General features: G+C 46.5%; 1 protein-coding gene across 1 annotated transcript in view; it reads left to right on the top strand.

Moving 5' to 3' along the window:
- AK7 (adenylate kinase 7) overlaps positions 1-12531 on the top strand; it is a 225742-nt gene that overhangs the window by 204680 nt on the left and 8531 nt on the right. The gene's annotated exons all lie outside the window — the stretch shown is intronic.

The following is a 12531-nucleotide window of genomic DNA, read 5'->3' as shown; positions in this document are numbered from 1 at the left end:
CTGGAGGATCAGCTGTTTATTGGATACGTGGGCAAGAGGAGAGGAAAGGCAGTCCACAAGAGAACACTATCCAGGTGGGTTGTTCTTTGCATTAAAACCTGTTACTCTTTGGCAAAGAAGGATCCTCCTGAGGGCATTAGAGCTCATTCCACCAGAGCTAAGTCGGCCACTTCGGCCTTGGCCAGGGGTGTTCCTGTGGTCGACATCTGCAAGGCCGCAACTTGGTCGTCCCTTCACACTTTTGCAAAACATTACTGTTTGGATTCTGAGGTTAGAAGAGACGGCCATTTTGCACGGTCAGTGCTGCAGGATTTCTTGGTTTGACCATTTAGGCACCCACCGCCGGGCGTGGTACTGCTTTGGGAGTCTATTCATTAGGTGAGGAATCCACAGGTAGTTGTATCCATCAGAAGAACGAGTTACTTACCTTCGGTAACGACTTTTCTGGTGGATACATTAGCTACCTGTGGATTCCTCACGGTCCCACCCGCCTCCCCGTTGCCTTTCTGGTCTTACCAAGTAATCCTTGAGTGCGCTCCTCTTGGTCTTTGAGGGTGCAATAGATGTTGTATATAATATATTTATATATATGTATATATGTATATATCTTTGTGTATATACTTGATGTGTGTATATATTTTAAAAAGAGAGAGTTATATATATATATATAAAAGATTTACAGTTATTCATGCAATGTTGTGTATTTTTACAATATAATGGGATGTTGCCTTGCTCTTTCATTGCATTGCCTGGTTGTTCTCATGCACGTAAAAAATGATTGGTACTGACGTCCGCACGTCGTCGAGGACCTCTTATTGCCTGTATGACGTCAGACGACGTCGCGTGGGCTAGAGTGACGTCCTCGTCGACGTGCAGAGACTAGTAAGAAGATTTCCGTCGAATGCTGGCGCCATGGGAGTATTCATTAGGTGAGGAATCCACAGGTAGCTAATGTATCCACCAGAAAAGTCGTTACCGAAGGTAAGTAACTCGTTCATCTGGTATAGGTGGGGGTATTGTGATTTTGGGGGTAATGACCCAGTGGGGGACAAATATGATTTCAGAATGTTACAAAGTGCATTTCTATCTACCGGATGTATATATTTGTAAATTACTTTGCAGTATGTAGTAGTGTGTATGTAATAAATAAGAAAAAGCACTGACTGGAAAATCAGTTATTGAGTAGTGTTACTACGTACCAGTGAATGACGATTACTAGCCCACAACTCCTCCCCTGAGTAGGCCTTGGGCTTTTCTCTTTCGCTACCCTGACAGAGTCAAGTGCTACAATGGGGTGTTTGGTTCCCAGAAATGCAACAATTGTGGACCTGTTACTTGAACAGGCCTCACATACTGCACAAGTCATAACCAATTTCTTACATGTGGAAATTGGGTTTAAGCACATACTTAACATGTGCTCATTATGCAAGTGTTTTATTCTTATTAAAAACTTTGATTCCATCAAATTTCAGAATTTAAAAAAAAGCATCCCTTGTTTGTTCTTCCCTCGCGGCTAATATATTTTGAAACATTAGTACAAGTCATTTACTACCATTTCATTTTTGTGCATATTAGAAAACAGTTAACATCCTATACCCTTTCCTTTCATGCTCCCTGCACCAAATCAAATTGTCACTTAGTTTCCATTGTAAATGTTCCTCATCATGCAGTGAGAGAAAGGAACATTAAACACCAACCTCTGTGTTAAAAAAAAAAACATAAGCAGCTATTTTCAGACGACTTTGACCTCTGTCTTTGATCGCACAGTAAATGCAAAATCAAAAGGCTGCGTTAGTGCTGATTCTGCTCCTTCCAGGTTAATTTGGGGGTGCTGTAGCACCTCCAAGGAACGTGCTTCCAGCACCCCTGTCAGTATCTGTCACGAAGATATAGAGTTGTGTGGAACATACCCATGAGCCACAATTACTTAAACGTCTATCCCAGCAAAACTGAAATGCTGCTTTTAAAGAATAAGCTCTCTCTGTGGGGTAACACCTCATGGCCTCATGTATCTGAACTTTCCCAGCTCTAGCTCCTAAAAAATGTAAGGAGTCTTCGTGGATCAGAAGCTTCCTTGGATGTGTAATTCAAGAGAAGCCCTTCGCTCGGGCAACTGCCTGGGAAGAAAGGAAAGTCAGCCGGGGCTTCTTTTGTGTTCACACGTGAGGGGGCTCTGCTGTTTGCATGACCTTAATGCAGCAGCTCGGCGCTCCTCTCTGAAGATTGGAGCCTTGGGCCCGGGGCCAATTCGCCCGTACCAAATGCCGGCTATGGTCAAGGCGATAGCATGTGCAGCATTTACCTAGTGCACTTTTTTAGGAAAATTCAGTAATCCAGCGGGCCCACAAGTTCACGGTTATAACATTGCAAAGACACCAGAGGTCAGGCCGTGGGTTGGAGTCACAGAAAAAACATGCACCGGCTGTGCATAGAGCAGAAGGTGGAATTAAAATGCCTATTTATGGCCCACACGTTTTACTAAGAAAGTGAAAAATCAGAACTGACAAAATCTTCAGAATAGCAGCTTCTTTGCCGGGCCACATTGTTAAAAAACAATGTGAACTTTCAACACGACTTATAAAGAAACATCCTTGTTACTCGACACCTGTGTGCGTCAGTACCCCCTTCTAGGCCTAAACAGATGAGGAATTATTTTTATTTGAACTTTCATCTCTCCTTGAAAATGTATCTTTTCTCCTGGGGCCTTTTTGTTGGGGTGCCCTTGGTTATGTCGTGTTGATTTTCGGTCAAACGCTTTAGGCAACCTTGCGTTCTAAAAACAAAACCAGTAAATAGATGTAACATAGTGGAATGTGGCTGTGACATTATTGCTGTCTTTCGCATAAGGGCCAACCCTTCCGATACCCATTGGGTGTATTGAGCATCATTTAAATCAGCAAACACCACCGGTGTAATCAGTAGATTTCTTACAGTATATCTAGTGGTTTCAGTAAATACTTGAAGGGTTTTTAGGTTTAGGGATATCCGAAAACTTTTGGTTTTACTAAAATGATATGGATAGTATACTTTATTAAGTGACTTTGAGCTAGCCGAGATTCCCATTCCAATATGAAGTAGTACCTTTTCTTGTAATGTCAGCTCCTGTCTGAATCATATAGAAGGAGGACACTCGCGATAGGAAAACGTGTTGCCAAGCATTTGCTCCCTTGTTTTTCATCACGTTCTTCGCCCACTTGCTACTTTTTTTTATCCCTGATGTTTTTTGCTTCTAACAGTTGGATCCTCTTCTGGGTTGTACCACTACAATTCGTGCTTGGATGTTTTTCCCTTCCTTCCTTTTTTCCTCCCCAGACCTCTCATCAGCTCTCCCCAACTTTCTTTCCTGTCACTGGAACTCTGTTCCCTCCCCCACCAGCTCTCCCCGCTTCCCCTCTCCTTCCCCTGCTGAAGCTCTGCTCCATCCATCTCCTTTCTCCACTCTCCCCAGTCCACCATCCTCTCCCATCACCAGTGTTCTACCAGCCTCTGCCCTCCAGCCTCACTCCTGCTGGAGCTTTGCTCCCTTAAACCCGCTCCATTGAGCCTCCTTTCCAACTCACGCCAGAGCTCGCCCCAACTCTCCCCACTCCCCCTGGCTGGAGCTCCTTGCCTGCCAGTTTATTGCGGCTTGCACCAGCATTTTGGCGCGTCCAAGCGTTTGACCACCCGAGCTACAAGAAAAAAGCTGTTCTGTATTTACCAGAAAAACCTACATTTGGTGGGTATTTTTTTTTTTAACGTAGTTTTACATACAGGTAAGAGAGGTAGAGTTAGAGTTTAAGAGAAAGAATGATAGACACTAGAAGAGATATAGATTAGAAGAATAAGGGCCCTTACCCTGCTTCAGCAGGCAAGTCGCTCCCCCCTCCGCCGCCCCGCCGCCCCGCGCCACCTCCTCACCGTCCGTTCCTCATCTTTGTTAAATCCCCAGCCGCTGCGTCCCCTGCAGCCCCTCCCGCCTCCCCACTCCTCCTCACAGTCCGTTCCTCATCTTTGCTAAAACCCCAGCCGCTGCGTCCCCTGTAGCACCTCCCGCCTCCCCCCTCCTCCTCACCGTCCGTTCCTCATCTTTGCTAAATCCCCAGCCGCTGCGTCCCCTGCGGCCCCACCCCCCCCAGCCTTCCCATTGGCCCAGCCCTCCCTCCGCCCAGCGCCAGTCCCCCTGGCCCTCTCAGACAAACCTACTCCCCCCCATCCTCCACTCACTCAACCCAGGCCCTCGCCCCACCTGCACCCTTTCCAGCCCCACACACACTCATGGCCCCTTCACCTGCCTCACCTGTCATTTCTCCTGCTCCTCATCCCTCACACCACACACCAACCATAGCGACCCCCCCCACAACAAACACAACACCAACGCAATACACACCTGCTCTGTCCCCACCCCCACCAACCAGTCCCGCCGCACACCATCCCACAACCAGAACACACCCCGCAACAACACCCTCATGCACCACACCAACACCACCCACCACAACAACCTCAACTGCCTGCTCCTCAACACCCGCTCCCTTCACAAACATGCCATAGAACTCTGGAACCTCATCACATCACACTCACCTGACATCGCCTTCCTCACGGAAACCTGGACCAACCCCTCCTCAGAACCCGACATAGCTATCGCCACCCCCAAGGGATACAAACTCCAACGCAAAGACCGCCTCAGCAGGCCAGGTGGTGGCATCGCCATCCTACACAGGGACACCATCAAAGTCACCACCAGCTCCCAAGACACTATCGACAACACAGAACACATGCACTTCCTAATCCAGATTAACAACAACTCCACCCTCAGAGGTACACTAATCTACAGACCACCAGGACCACGCCCCGCCTTCTGCGACACCATCGCTGACACCATCAGCTCGCACGCCCACCTCCACAGACTACATCCTCCTCGGTGATTCCAACTTTCACTTGGAGAATCTACAAGACCACAACTCTACCTCCCTCATAGACAACCTCACCAACCTCGGACTCAAAAAATTGGTCACCGCACCCACCCACTCAGCAGGACACACGCTTGATGCAATTTTCACCTCAAGCCAACACATAGCCTACACCCATACCACCGAACTTCTCTGGACTGACCACCACTGTGTCCACTTCTCTTTCACCAAACCCCCCACACACCACCATCAACACACAACACCCTACCACATGTGGGACAAGATCCCCACAGAACGCCTGAACTCCCAACTGGCTCACAAACCCCCCCACACAACAACCCCAACACAGGAGCACACAATCTCTCGAAATGGATCACTACCTGCGCAGACACACTAGCCCCCCTCAGAAAACACATCGCCACCCGCAACTTCAAGAACGCCCCATGGTTCACCCCCAAACTCCAAGACTCCAAGCGCAAATGCCACCAAGCGGAGAAAATATGGCGACAAGAACCCGCTACAACCAGCTTCTCCACCCTCAAAGCCAACATTCGCACCCATCACCAACTCATACGCCATGCCAAAAGAGATCACTACAAGACACGCCTTGACAACAACTCTCAAAACAGCAAATAACTCTTCACCATCATTAATGAACTAGCCAACCCCAAAGCCAGCAACATGTGATGCTCTCCAATCACTTCCACCACAAAATCTTGGACATCCACAACAGCTTCATACAACACACACCACTCACTCACCCAACTCAACCCCCACTCATGACCCCCCCACCACACTCACCACCTGGGCCCCCACCACACACGAAGAAACTGAAAAAACCATGAACTCCATCCACTCCGGATCCCCCTCCGACCCCTGTCCACATCGCATCTACAACAAAGCCCAACCATCGCCCCCATACTCTGCAACATAATCAACTCCTCCTTCGACTCTGCCACCTACCCAGACCCCTGGAAGCACGCGGAAATCACTGCTCTCCTAAAAAATCCCAAAGCCGACCCGGAGATCCTCTCCAACTATCGCCCCATCTCCCTCCTCCCTTTCCCCGCCAAGGTTGCCGAGAAACTAGTCAACACCCGCCTATCCCACTTCCTCGAAGAAAACAACACTCTCGACCCCTCACAATCTGGGTTCGCAAGAACCACAGCACGGAAACCGCCCTCATCGCATGCACTGATGACATCAGGACCAAAGTCGACAAAGGCGAGACCGTTACACTCTTCCTCCTAGACCTCTCCACAGCCTTTGACACTGTCTGCCACCACACACTCCGCACACACCTCCACAACGTAGGAATTCGCCACAAAGCCTTAGACTGGCTCACCTCCTTCCTCACCGACTGGACCCAGAGAGTCCGCCTTCCACCTTTCCACTCCACCACTACCAAGATCATCTGCAGAATCCCCCAGGGGTCCTCCCTCAGCCCCACACTCTTCAACATTTACATGATCCCCCTAGCCAACATCCTCCGATCACACGGAATCACTATCCTCTCCTACGCAGATGACACCCAACTCATCCTCTCCCGCAAGCCCACCACTGCCAAAACCAACCTACACGCCGCTCTCCTCGACACCGCCAACTGGATGACAACTAAACACCTCAAGCTTAACTCCAACAAAACCGAGATCATCATCTTCGGCCCCAACAAAACCATATGGGACGACTCCTGGTGGCCCACCGCCGTAGGCCCCACACCCACCACCGCAAACCACGCATGCAACCTCAGCACCATCCTGGACCCCTCCCTCTCCATGACACAGCAAATCAATGCTCTAACCTCCTCCTGCTTCCACACACTCCGCACTCTAAAAAAATCCTTCAAATGGATTCCCCCAGAGACCAAGAAGACAGTCACCCATGCACTCATCAGCAGCAGATTAGACTACGGTAACGCCCTCTACGCCGGCACCACACTCAAACTCAAACGCAAACTCCAGAGAATCCAGAACACAGCTGCACGCCTCGTCCTTGGCCTCCCCCACCACAAACGAATCTCACCACACCTCAAATCCCTTCACTGGCTCCCCAGGGATCACACTCAAGATCTTCATCCACGCACACAAATCCCTCCACAACACCGGCCCGACCTACCTCAACGAAAGAGTGAACTTCCACACTCCCACCCGCAACCTCCGATCAGCCCACGTCGCCCTAGCCACAGTCCCCCGCATCCAACACACCGCCACCTCGCCCCCAAAACCTGAACCTCCCTCCCCACCAACCTTCGCAAAGCCAAAGACCTCCTGCTCTTCAGAAAGAACCTCAAGACATGGTTGTCCGAACAGTGACCCTCCTTGCCCCCCTCCTTAACCCCCCCAAGTGCTTTGAGACCCTCACGGGTGAGTAGCGCACTCTATAAATAATTTTGATTGATTGATTGATTGATTGATTGATTGAATGCCACACATGCCACTCAACGCCGCTGTGTAGCTTATAGGGACAGGTAGGGTGGAATTAACGGAAATCAAGGGTTGAATAAGCAGCTGCCTATCATGGAGGCGTGGATGTCTTGTACATTGTGTACATCGTGTTCCAGGGTGGCCTTGACTGTTGATGGGATCTTTGTTTTCATAGCGTTATTTTGACGTCTGCACAATTTTTTGAGGCAATTGTGTAGGACAGTTGACCATTTAAAGCAAGCCATGTGCAGCATGTAGTAATATGTGCAAGATATAATTTTCAACCTACAAAACTTTCGCTGTTTTATACTCATATTTTCAAATTGTTTGGTTTTGTATCTCCGGCATGTGTGTCTCGCGACACTCTTACAGTGCTAGGCCTGGTAACTCGCTGGTCCGTGAATATACATCAATAACACCTTAAAACATCCAAATGCCGGGCACATGAAATACGTGTGATCATATATATGGGAAATAGTCCAATAAAAAACTCTTCGTTAATATTTCACCAATTAGTGTTTTCCACATGAAATCCTTATTTTGAACGTATTCATTTCAAATGTGTTCCTAGTTTATTACTCTCTAATTCATCGACATTATTGGACCTCAATAATCAGTCATCAATAACAAACTTCGTGTTGAGATCGTTATTTCTAATAATGCGACCTCTATAACTTAGCTACAACGTGCATTTCAGGACCAGGATTCCCCTTCATTAGGCGAAAACGTAGTTGCACCCAACTACATGGCCGTGCAGCAGGCACTCCACTAGCATGCCAAAGGCAAGCCCACCTGCACCCACCTGCGCCCGTCTGCGCCTAGCCCGCGCCCAGCATCAGAACCCCTGGCTCCCGTCCCCCCAACCATCACCACGTTCACTATGATGATGCAACCCTCTGTGCCCTCAACACTGGCCGCTCTCCTGCCTGCCTTCAAGCCTCCCCGCAGACACCCCATGGACCCTTCTCCTGCCAGAACTGCACCTTCACCAGCCTCCACGCCAATGACCCACCCACCAAGCAGGACGCAACCATCTCAGATGTATCCTCCTCAACATCCGCCTCGTCCACAAGCATGCAGTGGAACTATGGAATCTACTCTACTCAGCCTCCCCAGATGCTGCCTTCATGACCAAGACCTAGATGAACCCCTCCACAGCGCCTGACATCGCCATTGTCATCCCCGACAGCTACAAGATCACCCACAGGGACCGCTCCAACAAACCAGGAGGAGGCATCGTTTTCATCCACAAGAACACCCTCAGGATCACGACCAACACCAAAGACACCCTCAGCACCGCCGAACACCTGCACTTCCAAATCCGTACTGACCCAAACACCACCCTCTGAGAGACCCTCCTCTACAGGCCCCCCGGCCCATGACAGCAGTTCAGCGACTCCATTACTGTAGTGCTTTCCTCTTATTTAGTTTCTAAGCACTAACATAACACAACAGAAATGCACTTCTGAGGTCAAAGAAGACTTTTATTGTTATTTTATTCTTCCCCAACCACAATGTTTATGAATGAATGAGTTAGTAGCTTTCAAGTCCGCGTTAATCAAACAAAATATATCAGTTTGCAATATACACAGCAGGTTATATTTATAAGATATTGAATGCAAAGCAAAACAAATACTTCACCGTGTGGGAACTATTCACAGCTTCATCTTTCTAAGGTCTGCAAGCTGAGGACCCCTGTCAGCCGCGAGAAAGAGAGATTCATCTACCCACACGGGATTGCTGGCAGCCTGCGCCAAGCTCCAGCACGAGGTCCGGCAGATTCGAATCTGACTCTCTGCAGCCTGTTACATTCGTTACAAAGGTGTGCCCCCTCCTCTCAGACCCGGGAAACTGAGCAAGCCTTTTGGAGACTGGCCAGGTCTCCAAGACTACTCCTGTTCCCAAGCTCAAGGGAAGAGAAACGACGCCCATGTACTCTCTCTTATCAGGTCTAGTCTACTGTGAGAGCAAAACATCTTGGTTCTCTGGTGCAAAAACACAGCTTGGAAAAATACAGCTTAGATTCTCAACTGCCATGTCTAACTCCACGTTAAAGGCAATGGGCAGCTAACCTAAATATCAAATGCAATGTCATGTTAAAGGCAATAGGCAGCTAACCTAAATATCAAATGCAATGTCTAGTGTCATGTCAAAGCCAATAGGCATCTAAGCTGAGTACAAAATGCAATGTCTTATATCATGTCAAAGCCCATAGGCAGCTGAGCTGAATATAAAATGCAATGTATAATATCATGTCAAAGCCAATAGGCAGCGGAGCTGAATACAAAGTGTAATGTATAATATCATGTCAAAGCCAATAGGCAGCGGAGCTGAATATCATGTCAAAGCCAATAGGCAGTTAAGCTGAATACAAAGTGTAATATATGATATCATGTCAAAGCCAATAGGCAGCGGAGCTGAATACAAAATGTAATATATGATATCATGTCAAAGCCAATAGGCAAAATATCTAATAGCATGTCAAAGTCAATAGGCAGCTAAACTGAATACATCATCTCAAAGCCAATAGGAATGCAATGTCAAAGCCAATAGGCGGCTAGACTGGATACAGCATGTCAAAGCCAATAGGCAGAATACAGAATGTAATGGCTAATGCAATGTCAAAGCCCATAGGCGGCTAAACTGAATACAGAAAGCAATGGCTAATGCCATGTCAAAGCCAATAGGCACAATACAGAATGTAATGACTAATGCAATGTCAAAGCCCATAGGCGGCTAAACTGAACAAAACATACCATGTGCTACTGGTGAACATTGAGCAACTAATATGCGCAGTGGTGAAACACAAAGTCATTGGTCAAAACAAAACTTTATCAAATGGCAGGACATTCCGCCCTTTGACCAATGAATTTTTGTTTCACATATCTCATATTTCAAAAAAAAAAAAAAAACATCAGCACAAAAAAAACATTATGATCAAAGCAATCCCTGTAAAGCAATAGAAGTGAATTAACACATTGATTTCATAACCTTTCACATCAGATACATCTACATAGAAAAGACTGGGCAATTTTTTTTTCTGAATGAGTCTCTAATTCAACAGTGTTAGCAATTTGATGTGGCATGAGTTCTACTCATGTAAAGGTGCACGGTCCACCTGAAAGGTTTGCTGGAAGGTAAGCAAAAGTCAGAGTTCCAAACGAGAGGCAAAAAAAAAAAACACAGCAAACAAGTTGAACTTGAACTGAAGGCGCAGTTTGCGCAAAATGGATCCATGGTGCTGGCACTTTACTCAGCCCGGTTCAGGTTGGGGATTCGGTCCCTTCCCCGACCCCACACGCACACACCGGAAGGGGGACCACGCAGCACACTCAGGGACAGTGGCGAAACGTGGTAGGATCTGCAAAAGAAACAAGTATGACTTTTCTTGCAAATAACATTTTTCATTTAAACTGCACCCTTCCTCTTTCTTTCCCCGTTTTATAATCAGCAGGACGTTTTTGAGGCCCTTTGTTATATTTTCTGCAGGTTCTGGAGGATCACTTGGGGCTTCAGCCCACACATCAGCACTGAGGTTTTTATCTGCTGCGCCACAGCTCCCCTTTTCTTGCACTGTCAGAAGGGCTGGGGCAGACTCCTTCTTTACCAAACCTCCATTCACTGCATTTTTGCCAAGTTGGGCCATTCTGTCTCCAATTTGTATGAATGAATCAGATTCTTTTCTAGGTATCAGCATAATTTTGATTTTTCCTTGGTAATTTGCAGCAATCACTTTCCCTAAAACCTGATCAATTTGCCATTTCTGTTCTGGTAACTTTCCTCTCCCCAACTGCTCTGTGACTGCTTGCATGACAGATTGCTTTTGTGCGTGCTGCACAGTTTTTATCAAATCTAGGGGAATGTGCATCTCTCTCATCTCTGCCCACCTGTAAGTGGCCTTTTCACATTTCTGGGGCACCCACATAGCCATCCCCACTAAGGCAGAATTCTGGGTGAACACTTCTCTCTCTGAATTTTTCTGATTAACATCTGCAAGGTAATTGAACCAGTTAGGTACAAGCCATGTGGCTAAAACATTATCAAAGAACCAAAAATCAGCGTAAAAATGACACATCTCACGTAGCTCTTGCTTTAAAATCTGACACACATTATACAACTCTGTTCCTTCTACGGTGCCAGAAAACAACATTTCAGTCAATGAATCATCAGTAAAACAAACATGCTTTTTATCTTCAGTAGACACGAATTCAAATGGTGCACACAATTTCATTGGTAACTCTTTTATCTGTGGTACTCTAGCCCTGTCTTGCAAGTACCAGATCCATTGTATGATTCTAGCTAGGGGCAGTATTTTCTTCCCTTGTTCTTGAATTACATGTACATAAGTATTTCCTTCTTGCACTGCGCAGAAACCTAAAGTCTGCATTATTTCATTTGCCAAATCACAAGCGCGCAACTGCATATAATTTTTCACAGTGACCATATACAAAAGTGTTAGGATTTCACTCAAATGAGGGCTATTCTTTTTCCAAAAATCAAACAAGCTAATGAAACTCGGTGTCTCTTTCTCTAAAATCTTTCCTTTTACTTGGGCATTTTGCAACGGTAACTCGTAATCAGTTAAGGAATGCATTTTATCTGCCAAAAACCCTGGCTCACACGGAAACTCAGTGCAGCTCGGAGCTGTCTTAACCCCCTCATTACTGGAATGGGACAAGAAAGATTCTTCATTTTTATAACTTTCAGCATAATTTTGAATTATCGTATCCTGGCTAATTTGCTCACGTAAATTCCTATTTTCATGTTCCAACTTCCTACATTTCTCCTGCATTTCTCTGTAAGCAGATAAAGGTATCCAGACCTTTCTGTCATCATTACTTCCAAAACACACGTTTTCTACATATATACAACGGGAATTATTTCTCAAAACATTATCAGGCCTTTTAGCTACACATGCATTTTCTTCTGTAATTCCCTAAACAGAAAACAATTCACAGTTTTTCTTAGCACCATCAGGCAGTTCATCAACACATGTATTCTCAGACATGGTCTGCCGTGCTACTGTGATTCTCCAAACAGAAAACAATTTCTGTAATTCTCCAAACAACAAAAAAACAATTACACTTTCTAAAGTGTGCACTTAGAAATCTACTAACTCGTCAAACCCCTTCTTAATCACCTCTTAATGACCGACCCCACTTCTGGTACCAATTGTAGTGCTTTCCTCTTATTTAGTTTCTAAGCACTAACATAACACA

The sequence above is a fragment of the Pleurodeles waltl genome, chromosome 9 (assembly GCF_031143425.1).
Source record: "Pleurodeles waltl isolate 20211129_DDA chromosome 9, aPleWal1.hap1.20221129, whole genome shotgun sequence".
Classification (NCBI taxonomy): Eukaryota; Metazoa; Chordata; class Amphibia; order Caudata; family Salamandridae; genus Pleurodeles; species Pleurodeles waltl.
This window is presented reverse-complemented; position numbering and strand designations above follow the sequence as displayed.